Below are 21,110 nucleotides of genomic sequence, written 5' to 3' on the forward strand. Positions count from 1 at the left end.
TACTACACAATTTTGCTTCTAATAGAGTGTATTTCTGAATAAGCTTCTGTAAGGGCAATGGTCTCAGGTTTTAGTGGAAACCACAATTCAGGCCTCAGGAGCCCTACCATTCTCCGGCAGACATGGCATGGCCCAAACATAAACACGAAAGCATGAAAAAGGTTTTTGGTCAACTACTGATTTCTGGACATCTTTGCAGTTGTCTTTTTGTGAGGAAAAAAAAAAAAAAACGATGGAGAAAATGAGTATGCATGCTTGCAGCAGGACACTAATTTTGAAAAATTATAGGAAAAAGTGTGATTTTGTTAAAGAAGTGTAGTTGGTTATTTTCAGAAGATTTATAGAAAGTCAAAACAAGGCAGGCACAGTGGCTCACACCTGTAATCCTAGCACTTTGGGAGACTGAAGCAGCAGGATCCCTCGAGGCCAATTGTTCAAGGCCTGCCTGGGCAACATAGTGAGATCCCATTTCTTCCAAAAAAAAAAAAAGCCAGGTATGGTGGCATGTGCCTGTAGTCCCAGTTGCTTGTGAGGCTGATGCAAGAGGATTGTGTGAGTCCAAACTCAGGAGTTCAAAGTCACAGTAAGCTATAATCACACCCCTGCTCTCCAGTCTGGGCAACACAGTGAGATCCTGTTTCTGAAAGAAAAAAAAGAAAAGAGAAGAAAAACCACCTAAATCTCTTCTTAAAAATATCTAAGAATTTATCTAATGTCCTTTAGTAACAGAAAAATAATAATTTGTAATTTGTGCATCATGTATTTTTATGAAAACAGTATCCTTAGCATTGTTTCATTACAAATACAAACATAAAATAACAATGATAAAAAGATACCTTACACAAATTTCAAACCATAGGAGAGACTTACCTAAAAATAAGTAGACAGATTGTTTTTCCTGCCCTAACTCTTCAATCTAGGATTCCCAACATACAGGGAAAAATGGGTGGCTAAACTATCTATTAGACTACTACTTTGGAGGCACTGGAGTACAATTTGTTGCTGCTGTTGTTTTATTTTTTCACTATGATATGTACCATATGTATCCGAGTACTTACGACATAAACAATTTAAACACTAATTATTAGTGAACACTTATTAAAGCCACCACCATTTGTGATGAAATTCTGGGCCGAGGAATAGAGATGGAAAAGATATACTACTTGTAGACTTGGGCCCTAAAGAGTTCCCAGATGGGATTCTCGCTCCACTCATCCGTTCCCTGGATGCTGCTGAGGTGCAGGTATTAGCTTGCTGGGACTACCATGACGAAATATCACTGACTAGGGGGGCTTAAAAAACAGAAATGTATTTTCTCACAGTTCTGGAGGCTGGAAGCCCATCACCGAGGTGCTGGCAGGTTTGGTTTCTCCTAAAGCCTCTCTCACTGGCAGGCAGACAGCTGCCCTCTCGCCATGTTCTCACATGGGCTTTCCTCTCTGTGTGCACATCCCTGGTGCCTCTTAATAGCTCCAAATTTCCTCTTCTTCTTATAAGAACATCAGTCACATTAGATGACGGCCCATCCTAGCAGCTTCATTTTAATTTAATCACATATGTAGAGGCCCTGTTTCCAGCTATAGTCACATTCTGAGGAACTGCGGGCTAGAGTTTCAACAGATGAATCTGGGGAAGATACAATTCAGTGCATAACAGTGACCTGGAAGCCAAAATATGGAACCACAAGATGAAAGGATCCTGGGTCCTCAAATCGCCCCTTGGAAGAGAGAAGCCTAGAAGATTTCTCAACTAGGAACAATAGCATCAGACTTTTAATGAGCAACCCAGGAACTTTTAATTTTGTTAAACAACTTATATTTTGGGATTATTTATAACAGAATCCTCCACTGATCAAATGAAAGAAAGCTCAACCATCTCCTGCTGAGTGTATCTAATTAAATCAGGTTTTAATATACTGGCTTCCGGTGAGGAGAAAGAGTACAAATGAAGAGAGATAATTCTACACCTGCAGTCTCTGAAATTGATTTGGTGAAACTGACCATGGACATTAGATTCTGTAATGAACTAGTACATTAATTAATGCTAAGTGGTATGATTAATTTGAATTACGTTTTATTTAAGTGCAATGAATAGTTTGGGTTCTTATCTGTACCTGAAAAAAAATTCAGAATTAACACATCTCAATTGGTTCATTTGCAGTTGTTTGGTAAATGCGAGCTAGTCCCATATTCTTGGGTAAGCATATTTCTGGAGAGAAAAAGAAAGAAAAAGAAAAAGCTTCATATTCTGACAGCTTTATGATCTCTTTGAGGTCAGTTGAAGTGTGACTACCAGAAGCAGAGGCCTGCCAGCACCCACTATTCTTCTGTTCAGAGACAGTAAATTAGGATTTGAAGGGAAGAAAAAAGAAATTGGAAAGGCAGCCTCTTGGCAGCTTAAATTTCCTAGGCTGCTGAAAGGGGAATCCTCCACAGTGAGCAGTGAGATGCTGAAAAAAGATGGGGTACGGGCCGGTGTTGCTCACGAGTAGCCCACGGAGGCGAAGGGCCCTACGTTATGTGGAAGGTGAAGAATGCTTCTGAAGAGAGCGTGGGGTCTGTAGTGGATCCATGGAGGTTCATCAAAGCTTCCTGGTGCTGGAGACAGACAGCCCCTGCTTCAGTTGGTCCCCTTGTCCCCAGCCTCACTAAACTGTTCCCCTCTTCAAGTCTTTTCTGTCTTGGACAAGTAGATTTACCTAATCTTCAGGGATGGAAAAACTGATTCGCCTTGGCCACCTATTCTTCTCAGTCTTTTGCATCTTCCACCTGGCTGTTAGCTTTTGAAACTAAAAGCCAAGAGTTGGATTCTTATTTCTGGGGTTCTGCTATGACAACTGTTCCTTGAGGCAACAGAGCTTGGTTTCTGTCTGCCCAGCAGCAGGAGGTTCAAGGCGCAACAGCGAATATCACGCACACCAAAACCTCTCTCAATATATCAAAGCAGATTCCTGCCAAACATCAAAATAAAGAGCCGGAAAATTTTTTACCCCTTTTATGTTTGTTTTTGGGGAAAAAACAACCAAAGAAACTGCACATTATCTAAGGGAACATTTACAGACAAATGCAATCTGTCCTCTTATGGGAATCCCTGGCACAAAATCCAACGACTGATGTGGTCACACCGCGTTTGACAGAGAGGCTGCGGCTATCGGGTGAAATAGAACTCCTCACAGAGACCAAACAAGGTTTGTGGGTTACCAGACACTGGTGTCCTCTTACAGACAAAGTGTGGTCTTGTCAGATGACATTCCAAAGGCACATGTCATCTTAGGTGTTCAGGTTGAAGTGACCATTGTAGAGAAGTCTCCTGTTTAGATGACAAAACAGTATCAAGCACAGCTTAGAAATTCTACATTTGCCGGCCTGGCCAACATGGTGAGACCCATCTCTACTAAAAATACAAAACTTAGCCAGGCATGGTGGCATGTGCCTGTAATCCTAGCTACTCGGGAGGCTGAGGCACGAGAATTGCTTGAACCCAGGAGGCAGAGGTAGCAGTGAGCCAAGATAGCACCACTGTACTCCAGCCAGGATGACAGAGAGACTCCATCTCAGAAAAAAAAAAAAAAAAAAAAAAAGAGGCCGGGCACGGTGGCTCACGTCTATAATCCCAGCACTTTGGGAGGCTGAGGCAGGTGGATCACCTGCGGTTGGGAGTTTGAGACCAGTCTGACCAACATGGAGAAACTCTGTCTCTACTAAAAATACAAAATTAGCCAGGTGTGGTGGTGCATGCCTGTAATCCCAACTACTCAGGAGGCTGAGGCAGGAGAATCGCTTGAACCTGGGAGGCAGAGGTTGCTGTGAGCTGAGATCACACCATTGCATTCCTGGGCAACAAAAGCGAAACACCACCTCAAAAAAAAAAGAAAATAAAATAAATTCTACATTTGATATAGAATTAAACCATTAGCCAATTCAGAGTCGCTTATTTCCCTCTGTTTTATAGAAAATTGACCTAGATAAAAGTCAAACTCATGGTTTGTGTTTAAATAATTAAAAACTTGAAATGATGTACAAGTAGCAGTAACTGACGAAGCTTCAAGAACAAAATAGCCTAAAATGCTCTTATTTTAAGACAATTTGGCCCAGGTGTGGTGGCTCACTTCTGTATTTCCCAACAGTTTGGGAGGAGGCCGAGGCGGGTGGATCACTTGAGGTCAGGAGTTCAAGACCAGCCTGGCCAACATGGTGAAAGCTCGTCTGTACTAAAACTACAAAAATTAGACAGGCATGGTGGCACGCACCTGTAATTCTGGCTACTTGGGAGCCTAAGGCAGTAGAATTGCTTGAATCCAAGAGGTGCAGGTTGCAGTGAGCCAAGATCTTGCCACTGCACTCCAGGCTGAGCAAGAGAGAGAGACTCTGTCTCAAACAAAACAAAATAACAAAAAAAAAAAGACATTTTGGATTTGAGACATCAGGAAGCCACCAAGTGACTGTCAATATTTTGACCTCAACTCTGACTTTTGTTTAGGGTAGGTTATATCCTCAGATTTTTTTACCCTTCTTTGCCAGTGGGAAGCTCTAAAAAAAAACCAGAGGATCTACCTCCAATTCAGAAATAGCCAAAAATCAGCACAAACAAACACAAAGCAGCATGAAGAACTGTTTTCTACTGCTGGAATACCAGGAAATCTGAGCAGAAGACAAGAAGTGCTGCTGAGACAGGGCTTTAGTGGTTGGGTTGGTTGGGGAGGTAGGTGGTTTGGTTTGGTTCTTTCCCCTGGATTCAACTTATAAATTAGGTGGTAAATCACAAGAAAATTGGCCAACATCATGAATCATTTATGGGAGTTAAGGAATTACCGCCACCCAACCTAACATTTTCTAGACATGGAAATTGACATCTGGAGGAGTGACTTTCCACCCTCCCTCAGCAAGTTAGTTGCAACACTTAGAGCAAGAACCCTGTTCCATCTCTGAGTCCAAGACTGTTCCCACTTCAAAAGTGATCATGGACCACAAACCACAGCTTCTGCTTGACAGCCCTTACTATATTATCATGATGAAAACTCACGAGAACAGCAGCATGGAAGTTCGAGGTTCTAACGGCGATAGAAACTGGATGTACAGCATGTAGTAGGTGGTGAATAAATATTTTATTGACAAATTACTGAGTGATCATGTGAATAAAGTTGTCAGGGCATTAGAGACATAATGAGCAGCTTATAGTATATAATGGGCTTTCTTTTAGGGTTTACTTTCTCAAAATATTTGGACAAGGGTTACCTGATAATGCTAAACATTCATAACAGTAAGTATAGACTTCAAATTTGGCTCACTCCACTGTTCAAATGCTTTAAGTAAAACGTCAAAATTCAGAACATCTGGGATGAAATAAGGCTTGGTTAGTCTTTGCAATTAAAATACTCTTAAAATTACATTAAAAATCAGGCCAGGTGTCGTGGTTTACTCCCGTAATCCCAGCACTTTGGGAGGCCAAGGTGGGCAGATCACTGGAGGGCAGGAGTTCGAGACCAGCCTGGCCAACATGGAGAAACCCCATTTCTACTAAAAATACAAAAAGCAGCCAGGCGTAGTCGGGGGCGCCTGTAGTCTCAGCTGCTCGGGAGGCTGAGGCAGAAGAATCGCTTGAACCCTGGAGATGGAGGTTGCAGTGAGCTGAGGTCGCGCCATTGCACTCCAGCCTGAGCAACAGAGCGAGACTTTCTCTCAAAACAAACAGAAATGATATTAAAACTCAAAATGGTTTTAAATGTATTACAGTGGTTGTTGCTGGGACTGCCAATAGGGATTAATTTTTCCTCCCCTTTTTACCTTTCTTTATATGCTGAATTTTGCAATATTAAAAACAAGATTTAAGGCCGGGGGCGGTAGTTCACGCCTGTAACCCCAGCCCTTTGGGAGGCCGAGGTGGGCGGATCACGAGGTCAGGAGATCAAGACCATCCTGGCTAACACAGTGAAAGCCCGTCTCTACTAAAAATACAAAAAAAAAAAAAAAAAAAAAAATTAGCCTGCCTTGGTGACGGGCTCCTGTAGTCCCAGCTACTCCGGAGGCTGAGGCAAGAGAATGGCGTGAACCCGGGAGGCGGAGCTTGCAGTGAGCCGAGATCGCGCCACTGCACTCCAGCCTGGGCGACAGAGCGAGACTTTGTCTCAAAAAAAAAAAAAAAAGATTTAAAAGGGCAGGCCGGCCGTGGTAGCTCATGCCTGTAGTCTCAGCACTTTAGAAGGCTGAGGTGGGCGGATGACTTGAGGTCAGGAGTTCCACACCAGTCTGGCCAACATGGTGAAACCCGTTCTCTACTAAAAATACAAAAATTAGCCGGGTGTCGTGGCGCACGCCTGTAATCCCAGCTACTTGGGAGTCTGAGGCAAGAGCATTGCTTGAACCAGGGAAGTGGAGGTTGCAGTGAGCCAAGATCGTGCCACTGCACTCCAGCCTGGGTGACAGAGGGAGACTCCTCCATCTCATTAAAAAAAATAAAATAAAAATAAAGGGCAAACCAGTTTGAGAATAAACTGAAAGAAGTCAAGCATGGTAACCCCTATTGCCTTGCCTGCCAGGTTCTTGATCTGGGGGATACAGCAGTGCATGGAAGAGCCCAGGCTTTGGCCCTCAGGGCCCTACATTCAAGAGAGGGCATCAGATGACTAGCAAATCAGCAGATCTATGTCAAGTGGTGAAGAAGAATAAAGCAGGCTGGCATACAGTGAGTGATGGTAGGGAGCACAATCTTTCAACAGGTACTCCAGGCTTCTCTGATAAAATGACATTTGAGCAGAGATGGAAGAGGAGTAAGCGTAGAAGCTGGAGACCAGTTAGGAGGCCTCTATGACAACCAGGTGTGGAATGATAGTGGCTCTGTGTGCAGGAGAATACAGAAGGGTCATACTCTGTCCATATTCAGAAGACATAGCTGCCAGGATTTGCTGAAGGAGTGACAGAATGTGAGGTCTTTAGAAAGAAAGAGTCTTGGATGAGGCAAGATGCCTGAGCTTGGCCTGAGCCTCCTTTGCTTCAGAACCAGTCCAGCCAAAATCCAGGTAGCTCGTGAAAGATGAATGAAGTTTCACTTTTTGAGCACCTGTTGCTTTTCAACACTCTGTCCCCATCCTTTCTCCTGTCTGGATTCACAATAGTCTTTTAATAGCTGGAAAAAAAAAAAAAATGTTATCCCAGACTACATAAATCAGCCGCGATCACACCACCAGTGAAAGATAAAATGGAGACGAAAACGAACATTTGGCAATTTCCCTGGGTGGTTCTCCTAGAGGATACTGACCCCTTGATAACAGGGGCCACATGTGTCAGCACTGTGTTCTCCAGCAAAGCACCTGGCATGCTATAGGCCCTCAACAAATGCTAACTGAATTAACTCCCCATGGGGAGAGGCCACGGGTGGCTACATTGTGAGGCTTGAGGACACAGGCATTAGACTTAGACAGATCTAATATTTGTCATACCTCTGCATTCAGTCCTCTGAGCAAGCTTTTAAACCTCCTAATCTTCAGTGTTCTCTCTCGTTTTTTATTAAAAAAAAAAAAGAGAGAGAGAGAGAAGAAAGAAATGAAGATAATGATACTTAGCCCTCAGAGTTGGTGGAAAGATTAGATGAAATTATATTTGCAAAGCACTAGCTACAGAAGCTGGCACGCATCAAGGAATCAGAAAGTGTAAACTGTTATTAAACCAAGGACCTGGAGACTATGCAATCCCTCCTCACTCCTCAGCCAGTACTTCAGTTCCTGCCAAACCTGTTAGAAGACCCTGTAACTTAAAATAGAGCCACTGGGGAAGATCTCCTCCGCTCCACTGCCCTCAGCCCCACCCTTCCTGGCCTCGATGCTATGTTGGCTGAAGCACACAAGCTGAGTCATCCCAGCTGCCAGCAGGACAATTTTAAGTCCTAAGGGGGCCATGTCCGTCACCCGATCCACAGCACACCCACACCTAGCTTTCCTGTCTGCAGAGATAAATGGCAAATGGGGGAGGCCATGTGTCTTTCTGGGTATCTGGGCCATCAACTGTGGAATGGACATCCTATCTAAGCGTCTATCAGCCTTGGTTTGTGTGTCAGTGTCGGAGAGACACCTGGCTTATACAGTGTTCGTCTGCAGACAACAGTAGAGAAGTGTGAATCACTAGATTATTTTTGTGGATGGCTAACTAAGCAATTAATGCAATCTCCATATCTAGCATAAGAAACCGAAAAGGCTGGGGGCAATGGCTCACGCCTGTAATCTCAGCACTTTGGGAGGCCAAGGCAGGAAAATCACTTGAGCCGAGGAGTTCAAGACCAGCCTGGGCAACATAGGGAGACCCTGTCTCTGTTTTTCTGTTTTTTGTTTTTTGTTTTTTGTTTTTTGTTTTTTTTGAGATGGAGTCTTACTCTGTCGCGTAGGCTGGAGTGCAGTGGCACGCTCTCGGCTCACTCCAACCTCCACCTCCGGGGTTCAAGCGATTCTCCCGCCTCAGCCTCCCGCATAGCTGAGATTACAGGCGCCTGCCACCATGTTCAGCTAATTTTTGTGTTTTTAGTAGAGATAGAGTTTCACCATGTTAGTCAGGCTGGTCTTGAACTCCTGACCACAGGTGATCTGCCCGCCTCGGCCTCCCAAAGTGCTGGGATTACAGGCGTGAGCCGCCACCACACCCAGCCCCCTGTCTCTATTTTTAAAAATTTTTTTAAAAAGAAAAGAAAAAGAAACAAATATTTTTCAGTCTTAGTAACTTACCTGTTCATTTGATGCCTTTCACTGGCTCATTAAAAAGAAACAGAAAACGAAGAAAAAACACTTCCTGAAAAGTAACCTGCTGAGTCACCCTGCAAAGGCAACTATGACCTGTGCTCAGGAACTGGCTCACTTTTCTGATTTGCATTTCATAACCCCATCCCTAGCACCTCTTGGTTGCCACCGCTTTCTCTTTGACATCCCCCCTCCCACTTTGGAGGCTCGCTTGGCAGCCCCCTGTTAACCCTCTTAGTGCATCCCCTTCGAAGCTCCACAGTGACTTGCACTGTGGAGCTGATTCCCCCTGAATGCACAGTGGTATGGGAAGCAGGGGAGAGATGCCCCAGGAGGCAGCTCCCCACCCCAGCGCAGCAGAGGAGTCCAGCAGAAACCTGAGGGAATGTCTTGAAATGCTTCCCAGAAGTATATTAAGTCCTAATATGCAGGCTCTAAACAAGCGCTCTCCCCAGGGCAATGGTAGTTTCGATGGGATGTGCCGTATTATTTATATAAAGAGCAGAGGGCATCAGAATCTGAATATTAGTGCCAAAAGGGTGGGTGTAGGAATTGTCTGGTGCCCAACCCAGCTGCACACCAAGATTACTAGAGGAACTTAAAAAATACCAATGGATAAGCCCTCTCACAGACCAATTGACTAAGAGTCTCTGGGATTGAGATGGGGCATTTGCAACCTCTGCAGGTGACTCTAATGTGCAGTTAAATGTAGGAAATCCAGTCCAGTGGCTCTTAAGTGCTACTGAGTCACAGACTCCTGTGACAAGTACCATAGGTTTCATCTGAAAAAAAACAAACAACTCTTTTATACACAATTTCAGGGAGACACTGACATCCTGAGGCTCCCCTATCAGGTCAGACTTTTCTTTGGGCAAATGATGAGTGAGGCCGAGAACAGTTAAGAAACCTCAGTCCTAGGCCAGGTGTGGTGGCTCACATCTATAATCCCAACACTTTGGGAGGTTGAGGCGGGCGGATCTCTTGAGCCCAGGAGTTTGAGACCAGCCTAGGCAACATAGTGAGACCCTATCTCTACAAAATTTTTTAAATTAGCCAGGCATGGTAGCGCATGCCTGTAGTTCCACCTACTTGGGAAGCTGAGACAGGAGGATCACTTGAGCCCAAGAATTTGAGGCTGCAGTTAGCGGTGATCATGCCACTGCACTCAAGACTTTGTCTCAAGAAAGAGGAAAAAAAAAAAAAAGCCTCAGCCCAGCCAAAAAGGCCTGTGAGCTAGCAGAGGCCCAGCCAATATGTTTTCTCCTTTCTCAGTGGTGAGCACTAGTCAGAAACAGTCTTCTCTGACCTAACACGGTACCACAGATACTGAGAAAAGCAACAATTACCATCTATCTTGTCTAATTCATTTATTGAGCAGATGTCAGGCAAATCCTGTAATAATACTAAAATGCATCCGTCTACTAAAACTGTCCTTAGTGAAGTTTTACTAATTGATTTTAAACAACTCCTGTTATGGGTTGAGTTGTGTCCCCCCACAAAAGATATGTTGAAGTCCGAACTCCCAGTCCTTGTAAATAGGGACTTATTTGGAAATCAAGTCTGTATATATAATCAAGTTAACATGAGTTCATTAGGATGAGTCCTAATCCAGTATGACTGGTGTCCTTATAAGACGACAAAGCGAACGGAAGGCCGAGACACACAGGGGAAATGCCATGTGGTGACAGAGGCAGAGGTTGGAGTGTTGCATTTACAAGCCGAGGAACGCCAAGGATTGCCAGAAACCAACAGATGCTAGGAAGAGGCAAGGAAGGATTCTCCTTTACAGGGGTCAGAGGGAGCATGGCCCTGCTGACACCTTGATTTTGAACTCCAGACCACAAAACTGTGTGAAAGAAGAAATTCTTGCTGCTTTAACCCACCCAGTCCGTGGTACTTTGTACAGTTACCTTAGGAAATGATAAACCCTTGGGCCAGGCGCGGTGGCTCACACCTGTAATCCCAACACTTTGGGAGGCTGAGGCAGGAGGATCACGAAGTCAGGAGTTCGAGACCAGCCTGACCAACATAGTGAAAACCCCGTCTCTACTAGAAATACAAAAATTAGCTGGGTGTGGTGACATGTGCCTGTAATCCCAGCTACTCAGGAGGCTGAGGCAGGAGAATCGCTTGAATCCAGGAGGTGGAGGTTTCAGTGAGCCGAGATCATGCCACTGCACTCCAGCCTGGGCAACAGAATGAGACTCTGCCTCAGAAGGAAAAAAAAAAAAAAAAAAAAAGCAAATGATAGACCTCTTAATTGTTCTAAGCAAGCTGGGTCTCCTAAGCCACAGAGGAGAGCTGCTAGAACAGCCTTCCTACCTGGCTTGGTAAAAGAGGTTTCCTTGATGAAACCTTTAAAACTGTGCCCCGGCTCTGTTTTTTAAAAAGATTCTACTTGAATATTTTGTGCCCTCTTAGTTTTGCTCATGGCACTTTCTGTATTTACTTTGGGTACTTGTAATTATCTCCAGTGTCCATCTTACCCACTGGAGTATAACTTCCCTAGGGAAAGGAGAAATGTCTGTCTTGTTCATGGTCCATACCTAGCTCAGTGCCCAGTAAATAGAGAATTGAGTGAATGCATGAATGTGAAAGTGACGTTCAATCTTTATCCTGATGGATTTCTCTGCTGCATCTGACCACTTCTCATCCTTTGACTTGAATGATGGGATCTTTCTATGTTTCCCAGACTGGCCTCAAACTCCTGGGCTGAAGCTTTCCTCTTTCCTTGGCCTTTCAAAGTTCTGGGATTACAGGTGTGAGCCACTGTGCCTGGCCAATATTTTCTCTTGGCATTCATTTCTGATTGTTCCTTCTTATTCTTTCAGGCCTCTCTTTCTCTGTACATTCTTTACATCCTTCTATTCCCCAGATTCATTTTCATTTCATTCTCTGTTCAACTCTTCTAGTTGGACCCACCACTGATATTTATATGACTGGCAAACTTGGAGCTAAGTTCTTTCCTGAACTTCATAGATAAATATCTACGCTGTCTGAAAGATGTTTCTCCCTAAGTGTCTCTAGATGTAACAAATAAAATTCAATCCACTTTATCTTTTTTAATATCTCAAGCCCATTTCCTCTTCTCCTACCCTAAAAGACTGCCAACACTGAGGTCTTCATCATCTTTCTACAACACTCTCCTTCTGGCTTCTGATTCCAGATTTATCCCTCTCAAATCTATCTTTTATCTAGGCACCAGCTTGAGATACCTAAAATGTCAACATTCCAGTTACCCCTTCTTATACTAGCAAGATAAAGCCCCTTCATATGACAAACCAGGCCCTGCTTAACTCTCCAGCCTCGAATCCTTCATCTCCTACTTTAAACTTTATGTATTTATGTATTTATTTATTTTTGAGATGGAGTCTTGCTCTGTCGCCCAGGCTGGAGTGCAGTGGCACGATCTTGGCTCACTACAAGCTCCACCTCCCAGCTTCACGCCATTCTCCTGCCTCAGCCTCCCAAGTAGCTGGGACTACAGGCGCCTGCCACCATGCCCAGCTAAGTTTTTTTTTTGTATTTTTAGTAGAGACGGGGTTTTGCCATGTTAGCCAGGATGGTCTCCATCTCCTGACCACATGATCCGCCCGCCTCAGCCTCCCAAAGTGTTGGGATTACAGGTGTGAGCCACCGCACCTGGCCCCTACTTTAAACTTTAAAACCCAGCAGCACCAAAGTGTCTCCTATGCACGTTGCCATATGCATTCTCTTCATCATGCATTTGCCTGAGCAAGATATCCTGAGTTAATGTCTTATTCTTTAAGACTCATTGTGGTGGTGGACAGCCTTTAATAATGGATCCTTGGCCAGGCACAGTGGCTCACACCTGTAATCCCAGAACTTTGAAAAGCCAAGGAAGGAAGAAAGCTTGAGGCCAGTAGTTTGAGATAAGCCTGGGAGACATAGAGAGATCCCATCTCTACCAAAAATTTAGAAAAATATTAGCGGGAAGTAGTGACATGCACATGTAGTCCCAGCGCCATGGGAGACTGAGTTAGGAGCATCACTTGAGCCCAGGAAGTCAAGGCTGCAGTGAGCCGTGATCAAAACACTGCACTCCAGCTTGGGTAACAGAGTGAGACCCTATGTCAGAAAAATGAATAAATAAGCATAAAATTTTAAAAACTTAGCCAGGCATGGTGGCACACATTTGTGGTCTCTGCTACTCAGGAGGCTGAGGTGAGAGGATCCTTGAGCCCAGGAGGTCAAGGCTACAGTGAGCTCTGATTGTGCCACTAAACTCCAACCTGGGTTTGAACCTGCCTCTTCAGAGCTTCCACAGTGCAAGACCCTGCCAAAAAACAAAAAACAAAAAAAAAAACAAACTCAAGAATCCCCAACTCCTACTTTTTACATCCTGTGTGATCCCTTTTCCTCAAGTATAGGTCAGACCTGGTGATTTGTTTCTAAGAAATAGAATATAATGAAAGGGACAAGAGGTCACTTCCATGATTACATTATACATGACTGTGACTTCCATCTTGTTTGTACTTTCTATCTCTAGTTCTCCTCAAATGTTTCTTTTGAAGAAGTAGGCTGGAGAGGCCTAGGTGGTAAAAAATAGAGGATGGCCTCTTGACAACTGCCAGTTAGGAACTGAGGCCTTCAGGCAACAACAGTGTCAAAATCAAGTCCTTCCAACAACCACAAGAGAGCTTAGAATGAATCCTTCTCCACTGGAGCCTTCAGTTGAGACCACAGCCCTAGCCAACAACTTGATTGCAGCTTTGTCAGAGACTCTGAAGGAGACGATCCAGCTAATCCATGCCCAGAATCTTGATCCACAGAAACTATGAGACAATAAATGCATGCTGTTTTAAGCTGCTGAATTTCTGAGTAATTTGTTACAGTAATATGTAACTAAAACAATCATTTCAGGCAACCTCTATTCCATGAAGACTTCAGTCCTTCCTGCCAGACTCACACACACACACACACACACACATATTTTGTGAGCCTCTTCAGAGCTTCCATAGTGCTTTCTACTCACCTCCTACCACTGTATGTAAAGGTTTAATTATAATTAAGCCTTTAATTAATTTTTGAATTGTTGTTCTCACTAGACTTTGAGACATTTGAGGCTGTAGCATGTCCTCCTGGTTATTCTATCTCAGTATCTCTAGTGTCAAATAGTTCTTGGCACATCTGGTCAAAAATTATTTTATGGATAAATGAATGAATGAGTGAACAAATGAATAATAGTCATTTTGCTAAGTGAAGCAGGGGGAAAAGTAAATTAGATCTATGTTATAACTATAGGAACATATAATCAAGTTGAAGAGGCAGACAAAAAGTATTATGCCTATAATTTCATGTGCTGTATTGTATTGCACAAGTTTTTTTTTCCAAATGGGAAAAGAGGGGTATTTTTCTGACAAATTAATAAATGTGTGTTTCTTGAAGACACAGCATGTGGGAACTTCCTACTAAAAAGTAACCTTCGTGAAATTAAAGAATTTCATAATATAACCACCCATTTGTTCCTCCCAGGTCCCCAACACTTGTCCATAATGAACCAACAATGAAGTAAGGATCTAGAAAAGAAAAATGTGCTATGGGAATCTAAAAGATAGAATGCCCTTTCTGTTCTGAAAAATCTGAAAAGAATTCTCAGAGGAAATGGATTTTGACATGGACCTTGAAGGATAACAGAGCTTTGAGCAGCAAAAATGAGAAAAGAAAGAAATCCAGAGTTCATAAAAAGCATAAAAAAATTCTTAAAAGGGAAGCAGAGAGACAGAACTTGGGAGAGGGAGAGAGAAGCCAGATGAAAGATGAAAATTGAAAATCAATTAGCTTAAAGAGGGTACATGAGGTCATTACTCTTAGATAACATGGTTGAAAGATGAACCTTGTGAAACTGACATTTAAGGAACAAAAGGGAAGAGGAACTTGCTAAGTAGAGTTAAGAGGGCTCGAGGTGCATGGAGACAAGTGCCAATCACTTTACATGAGTTTGAGGGAAGAGATGACGCTCAGAGGTTTAGCATGATGCAATGTAAAAAGAGGCCTTTGGATGTGGCAATTAGACCACTAGACCTTTAGGAAAACAGTAACTGTGGAAAGAAAATGGAGATGGAAGACAGATTACAACATGGCAAAAGTACAATATATTTGAGGAAGTCAAAAAAGCAACTAGTTTTTGGAAAAGCAGTCCCAATAATAACTTGGTAGATGTGCTCATTAATTAAGTCACTAGTGATTTTGACAATAAAATAACTTATATGATTGTGAAATAAACACCTTCCTTTACTTGAAATAAAAAGTAACTGATATTACCTGACTTTTTTTTTCTTATTTTGAGACAGTCTTTCTCTCTTGCCCAAGCTGGAGTGTGGTGGCACATTCTCGGCTCACTGCAGCCTAGACCTCCTGGACTCCAGCCAACCTCCAGCCTCAGCCCACCAAGTAGCTGGGGCTACAGGCACACTCCACTATGCTGGCTAATTATTTTTAATTTTTATTTTTTGTAGAGACAAGGTTTCCTCGTGTTGCCCAAGCTGGTCTTAAACTCCTGGGCTCTAGCAATCCCCCAACCTTGGCCTCTGAAAGTGCTGGGATTGCAGCAGTGAGTCGCTGTGCCCAGCCATTTTTTTCTTTTTTCTAGTGAATACTTTGTTGGCTTATAACTTTGAGTTCTGAACCATTTGCAGATATTTCATCTGGTTGTGTTCATCTGTCTCCTCAACTGTAAAGTCTATAAATCAGGAGGAATGTCTTTATCTCTTCACTCATTTTGTACTTAATAATTCCAACAACTATGATAACATTTGGCTTTTGTAAACTCTTTGTAATCCTACAAAGTTTTTTTTTTTAGCCATTTAGTAGTGGCTTATGAACAGTCATGCCCTGGGCTGAGAGCTTTGACTCCGTGGTATCTTTTAATCCCCTACTGAAACTTGTGGTAGGCAGGGAATAATGATTATATCCTTCTCACAACTGGGTGAAAAGTGGTGAAAAAAAAGCAATTGGGGGCCGGGTGTGGCGCTCATGCTTGTATTCCAGGACTTTGGGAGGCTGAAATGGGAGGAGGTCAGGAGTTTGAGACCAGCTTGGCCAACATGGTGAAACCCCAACTCTACTTAAAATACAAAAATTAGCCAGGTGTGCCAGCACGCATCTGTAATCCCAGTTACTAGGGAGGCCGAGGCAGGAGAATCCCTTGAACCCAAGAGTCTAGAGGTTACAGTGAGCTGAGATTGTGCCACTGCACTCCATCCTGGGAAACAGAGCAAGCTCTTCTCTCGGAAAAAAAAAAAAAATGTAGTGGGATATAGCTGCTTAGATGCAGATTCTTAGTGTTAAATCTACTAAAGTTTCCCATGGAATCACATTACAGCCTCACAAGGGTGACTCGCCTGATTTGCCTGGAAGTGAGAGCATTTCTAGGACATGGTACTTTCAGTTTTATTTTACTTATCTTTATTTTATTTTATTTTATTTTATTTATTTTTTGAGATGAACTATCTCTCTGTCACCCAGGCTGGAGTGCAGTGGCATGATCTCAGCTCACTGTAACCTCCGCCTCCCAGGTTCAAGCAATTCTCCTTCCTCAGCCTCCCGAGTAGCTGGGACCACAGGCGTAGCACCACCATGCCTGGCTAATTTTTGTATTTTCAGTAGAGACAGGGTTTCACCATGTTGGCCAGGCTAGTCTCAAACTCCCGACCTCAGGTGATCCACCCACCTCAGCCTCCCAAAGTTTTGGGATTACAGGCGTAAGCCACCACGCCCAGCTTGTTTTTATTTATTTTATTTATTTTTGAGATGGAATCTCGCTCTGTCACCCAGGCTGAAGTACAGTGGCTCGGTTTCTGCTCACTGCAACCTCTGCCTCCCGGGTTCAATCAATTCTGGTGCCTCAGCCTCCCAAGTAGCTGGGATTACAGGCACATGCCACCATGCCTGGCTAATTTTTGTATTTTTAGTAGAGATAGAGCTACACCACATTGCCCAGGCTGGTCTTGAACTCCCGGGCTCTAGTGACCCTCCCGCCTTGGCCTTCCAAAATGCTGGGATTTCAGACATGAGCCACCAGCACCTGGCCAAGGGACTTTCATTTTTAAAAGCGGGACAGTCAGAGGCAAGCCAGTAGCAAAGAAATTTCCATATTCATTAAGGATGAAACAATAAAATGCTTTCATAAAGAGGAAGGGTCAATATCTGTGGCCTCGCACAATATTTTTAAAGAAAAAATTTCAGTGTAACTTTAAAGAAAAAATTTCAGTGTAACTTTAAAGAAAAAATTTCAGTGTAACTATAAGATAACGTGGGTTGAAACTTGCAGCAAAGTCTGTTTTAAGTAAGTATACATACTTTTTAATTTAGCCAACTTATTCTAAAAATAGTATGGTTGGCAAATAACACACTGACGCCTTGTTACTGCCCTTTGTCCTTGTTTACGTTAATTTTAAGTTCAGAAAAAAAAGCCTAGATTTATCATCTAGACTAGGTGCTTTCCAAGACTCTGGGAAAGGTCTCTCAATACCAGGATAGCTCAGGAGTCATTGATAAGTTATTAGCCTGACTTCCTTATATTCCTCTATAAACATTTTGAAAGTTAAAGTTTTAGTCTTGACTTGCTAGTTCTCAGAAACCTGTTCGTTTTAATATAACATCAGTAAAGATTTCGAAAGTGGTGAAGGAGCTGTTTTCTCACTTCAGTGACCAGCGTGGTATTGTGTCATTTTTATTCAGATAGGAAAAGGGGAGCGTTTTCCTGATGAATCAATAAACGCATGTTTCTTGAAGACAGCATTTGGGAATCTCTTACTAAAAATGCAGGCTTTGTGAAACCAGAGGATTTCACAATATAACCACCCATTGATTTCTGACGGGTTCTCAACACTTGTCCAAAATGAATCATCACAAACATACACTGGTTAGTCTAGATGTTCTCTGTTGTTTGGTTTTTTTTAAAGTAGTGGCAACCATTTTTTCTTCCTTCCTGACTTCTGCCTAGACTTGCTGAAATAGGGTGGGTACTGCAGGGGAGCCGGAAAAACACACCCGTTGCTGTTTTGACAGGCTTCTTTTAATACCTTTCTTTCCATTTACAAATAGCTCCTGCAGGTCTGTCTCAGTAGGTGCTGTTTTGGCTTAAGTTGGTAAAAAGGAGCCCATGAATGCTGTTTCTTTCAGAATTAATTCTATTCTCCTCCCCCACAAAATCTCTCCGGGAGTGAGATGCCACAAGACTGTGCCTGGCTGGCTGGCACTACCTAGCAAATGAGACAGTTTATAGGGTTAGTCTCATTTATTCCTGCAGATTGGAAAGCCCCTATACCAGTTGAGTGCAAATGGGGGCTGCAATGATCGCTCTATTTTTTTTTTTTTTTTTTTTTTTTGCATGTCAGCTGACTTAATCATCAACCTTCCTCGGAACACCCAGGGGTGTAAACCTTGCTTGTAATTAATGAGACACTGGATGGAAAACAAACTAGTGTTGCTCTGGGATGGGGATCCTGCCTCCAGCCCCACTCTGGGAGGCAGTCGCATTGTGGTAGGAAGATAAAAGAATTTTGAGGTCAGAAAGGCACAAGTTCAGGCCCGGCAAGGTGGCTCACACCTGTAATCCCAGCACCTTAGAAGGCCGAGGAGAGCAGATCACTTGAGGTCACGAGTTCGAGACCAGCCTGGCCAACATGTCAAAACCCCATCTTTACTGCAAAATTAACCAGGCGTGGTGGTGTCAGCCTGTAATCCCAGCTACTCAGGAGGATGAGGCACGAGAATCGCTTCAACCCAGGAGGTGGAGACTGCAGTGAGCCGAGATGACGCCACTGCACTCCAGCCTGGGCAATAGAGCGAGATTGTCTCAAAAAAAAAAAAAAAAAGAAAGAAAGAAAAGCCCAAGTTCAAATCCTGTGACTTCTCCTCATTTGCCAATTGACTACTTTGGGACTTTGAGGACACTGCTGCTTCTCTGAGGCTGCTTCTTTGACTATAGAATGAAAAAGATAATCATACCTTCCCAATAGCAGTGTGTGAGCACCAGGTGAATTAATAAATTTATGTTTCTAAAGTGTTTGGCACATAATGGGTTTGTCAGTGAGTAGTATTTATCGAGTGGAAGTTTTGTTCCTATTAGTATATACTCAAATGTGTACATATGTATATACATATATATGTATATATGAGTTATATAAGTATAGTCTTAAAGTAGCGCTATCGCACCCCTGTGGATGCATGCAACTGACTCCCTAAAGGCAAAAACAAAAGCAGCTGGGGTTTGACCTGTGTTTTCCAAATTAATGCATTTTTGGTCTTATCTCAGGGAGAGCATTTCAAGATTCCCTTTTGAAGAATTACTGTACCCAAATCTAACCTTACCCCAGTCAAAAATAACTAGACTGGAACTTTCTTTCTACTTCTTGAGATGTTATTATGTAAATCAGGACCTGAATTTTTATATGAATACATACAAGGGGATTTGGACAATTAAATAGTGCTTGTGAAACCTGTTGTATACCAGGTGAAAAAAAAAAAAAAAAAAAAAAAAAAACGGTTTACCATTACTAAGAGTTTATAAATGAAAAGCAGATGGCCTCATCAAGGGAAAAACTGCCACTTCCCCTCCAGCTCCACCACTGCCCTACCCGCCTTCCTTTGAAAGGTTTCAGTTCAGTCTAACGATCTTAATTGGGTAAGATCTTCCATAGCTTTGTAAGAAAGCTAATCTCTAATCCTCCCTCTGTCTTGTCGGGAAAGTTAACTCACACTTAATGGACACTGACCGTAAACCAGGCACTGTGTTCATCTCATCTCATTTGATTCTCAACGATGCTTGGAAATAGACATATTTTGGACCAGTTTATAAGAAAACAGAGATCAAATATTTATCCAGAGTCACACAAAGTGGCAAAAAGACAATTCTGAAACGAGAGACAATGACAATGACAACTGTGGAAGAGGGACATAGTCGTTTTGAAAATGGGTGAGTAAAGATGTGAATTTGGAAATGGGCAAATCTCATAGACTCTGCTAGAGATCATAGTAACAGAGCATGAGAAGAACAATAGAGGTCTTTTTCCTAAAACACAAGAAATACCAAGGAGTTATTTGCACATTCTATGTTGTTCTGTTCTATCTTATTGCACAGTGTAAACCCAAGCCGAGGCTTCTCGCACTGAGCAATTTCTAATGGCAGAGAGCATAGATAACATGGAATGGATCAGGGCAGGGGGGTGGTTGGGAGGTGCGCAGAGCATGTGGTTAATAACTTGCTAAATTAAAGAATCCAAAATCCCCATCTATAACTCTTATCAACTCTCCCATTTCTCTGGTGATTTTAAGAATGGCATACTTGGAAGAAAACCATAAGGGAATAAATCATGAGCATGGATGTTTCACCCTGAATTGGCTGAACAGATTTCTGTAAGTGTTTAAAAGAGAAACTAAAGTTAGTGCGTGGGCAGTATTGACAAATGTTTTGCTCTTTAACCATGAACTATTACTTGAAAAAATCCACGTGATGACACGGCAGGGTGTGTCTATCAGGTGACCCTATCTATTTTCAGCTACACATAAGAAGGAATTCTGGCAGTGATATCATCACTGGGAAAGCTTGCATGCATAGCAAACTCTCCTTTCCAAGAAAATACAAGTCCAAGAGGTTCCCACTCAACCTCCTCTAAGACTTAAAGTCAATGTTTGGGAGAAGAATCCAGAAAACAGAAATTTTGGGAGGTCTTTTAAAATCCCACTCCCCTGCTTCTTTTTGCAAACCCTTAACTTCCCTCTTACAGTGTCTGAAATGAGCTCAGAAGTGGGGGCCAACAGACTTGGAACTAGGTGGGAGACCTTCTTCAGACTGCTTTGCCATCCCATTTTATGATTCCAACTTCAGGGACCTTAAAGATGATCTAAGTCTCAATTTCAGATTAAATGTGGCTTAGAGAGGTTGTCTTGTCCAAGGTCACACAGCTCATTCATGATTTTGCCTTGAAAGTCCAGCTTCAGGATTCTAAAGTGGGATACTCCTTGTATCACATCACTTCCAGTCACACCACTTCCAGTTACCACAGGAACACACTGAATGAATGAAAGATCATCTGAACAGAAGCAATACACTTTGAGTCAAAAGAAGCAAATGATTTTACGTTGTGTAGTGACCTAAGAAATCTATTTTTAAGGTGTTGGTTCTCTTCCTGATGGATCGTCCCCTTTGACGACTGACAAGGAGATTTACAGGATTTTTGACCCTTTAGGTGGTTTCTGCTCAGTGATTGAGGAGAGGAAGTGGCGCAGGGAGGGGTTTGTAGAGTTATTGCAATGGATTCCAAAACCCAAATCACAACACACAGTTCTTTAAACTGAAGAACAACTGATTCACGGGTAGATACATTTTCTTTTATAATATAAATGCAAATTTAAAAGCTAGCAG

This window comes from Chlorocebus sabaeus, chromosome 18, assembly GCF_047675955.1.
Source record: "Chlorocebus sabaeus isolate Y175 chromosome 18, mChlSab1.0.hap1, whole genome shotgun sequence".
In the NCBI taxonomy this organism is placed as follows: Eukaryota; Metazoa; Chordata; class Mammalia; order Primates; family Cercopithecidae; genus Chlorocebus; species Chlorocebus sabaeus.